The sequence below is a fragment of the Olea europaea genome, chromosome 17, assembly GCF_002742605.1.
Source record: "Olea europaea var. sylvestris chromosome 17, O_europaea_v1, whole genome shotgun sequence".
NCBI classification, from domain to species: Eukaryota; Viridiplantae; Streptophyta; class Magnoliopsida; order Lamiales; family Oleaceae; genus Olea; species Olea europaea.
In genome coordinates, this window is record NC_036253.1 from 12,280,703 (window position 1) to 12,282,948 (window position 2,246).

Genomic DNA, 2,246 nt, shown 5'->3' on the forward strand with positions numbered 1-2,246 from the left:
AGTACCGAAAAATTATTTGTTCGGTCGACCATAATTAATTAATTGGGAATTGGTTTTTTTTTTATCCGAAAGCTTGTGATTTGGTTTTTGATAAAGAAATAGTAGATCTATTCCGACCAAAATGAGAATTAACTAGGGTTATAAACTTAAATAAACAAAATTGAATGGGGAAGTTACTTGGTTAAAAATGAAATTTTAAAAAAATGTACCAAAACAAGAATGTAAAAAGACAACATATTTTAAAGATAAATGATATATTTTAAATGAAGTGAAAATTTGTCAATAGCCTAGCTACTATTTTGAAAAATAAAAGTTGATAAAAATTAAGTTAGTTAATAATTTATTTTAATTACACATTTTATGGGATTCACAACTTTTCAACCATATATTGCATTAATTTTTATCAAATTTCAGCAAAAACAAACAAGAGCATAATTTCAAGAATGACATAATTTATGTAACGAGTTCTCCATTTAACATTTTCTTCATGAATACACAGATTTTGGCTATGCAACATTGCCTAGTTGAATTCACAAGTGTCCACAAGGATTACAACATTTTTTTTTTGGGGTTTTTGTCCTTACTGGCTCCACAATGGTGTTTCTAGATATGCTGACAACATAAAAAAGACTCGTTATTGAGACATTTAGTGAAAGAGATGGCTACCTCTTATTGAGCGTTCCGTTAAACTCCAAACTTTAATTTCACGAGCGTGCACCTATAGATAAGAAATAAAGGAGAAAAAGGCGAACGTCATACATTGTGATGATATGATATTTATTTGTTTCTTTACTTGAATTTTGGGATGTTATTATTTGGGTTAGAATTCAATACATTTACAATCACCTAATTCATGTGACATTGTGCCAAATAGCATTTAAAATTTAGGTTCTCAACAAAGAGAAGTTCAAAAGTGATATCTTTAAGGGAAGAGTGAAAACTCAAAAGTATCTGTAACAAAGTGAACTTTTATAATGTTGTCTGCAAGAGAAATGAACCACAACATAAAAAGGTTCACACTAACAATTGTCAATGGGAACTTCAATCCTTTGGAATTGAGAAAAAGCAAAAGAGCACTATGTGGAATAAGATAATGGGCATTGAAAATGTACAAACTCTTTGTCGAGTTAAAAGTACGTTGAACTAAAAAAATGAAGAAAAATAATTCATATAATCGACTTCAAATTTATTGAAACTGAAATAATGCTTATTGTTTTAACTGATTCTTCTACTCTGAAGTATATTCTATTACCATAATATTAAAGTTTCAAATTAATGTAATCTTGCGTTGAAAGATCAGTGTTTCTTGCTCTCCCGTACATTTTGTTAAAAGAGAGGGGTTTATTCTAAAAATATTATGCTACATTTTTCTCCAAATAAGACTCGAACCCATATCATTGATTTTGTGCTAAGCTTTAATCTCACAATATTCTATATTTAAACATCAAAGAGAATGATAAAATTATTTGATAAGATGAATTGAATATTATAAATTCAAAAAGAAACTAAAAAGTTTATTTATTGTTCTAATTAGTCATGTCTAGGATTTAATAAAGTTTTATCAAATAGTACAAAGGGGCTCCATTAGGAATCTCACAAGTCAAAAATAGACACGATAAGACACATGATGGCATCCAACTTTTGCACCCACCCCATTAAGAATAGTAGTTATGTTGATTTTAAATCATTAATTTAAATCAAAGTTAAAAAATCAATATTAATCACATTTTTTATGGATCTCACAACTTTTCAACCACACACTTCAAAAACTTCTATCACAATCTACTAAAAAATCTAACTTTAATCACTACTAAACATACACTAAACCAAAAAATAGTCTTAGATTGCAAGAGGATTAGGCTGAGTTTGTTAGGCTTAGATTGGATTTAGTACACACGTTTTGACGTATCTTTTACTTCTTTCTACATTCTCATCTTTCTCTTTTCATTATTTTACGTTCATTTTCTATAATAATAACATTTTGAACTTGTAGGGATCGATTAACATAAATATATATATTTCAAGACAAAACCATATTTGCATTTTTCTTTGCCCCCCGGGGCACATCTCAACTGGTGGATCAATCAACATTGACTTGCTTCCAGCGGCAGGGTGGAGACTTCAATTCCTGGTGGGAACCTGGGACCAAAAAATTTGGTATGAAGCAATCACTGTGGAGGAGGGTCTCTTGTGCGCAGAAGTGTACAGTCAATGGAGGGAACCTGTGATCCAGTTGAGGCATATCC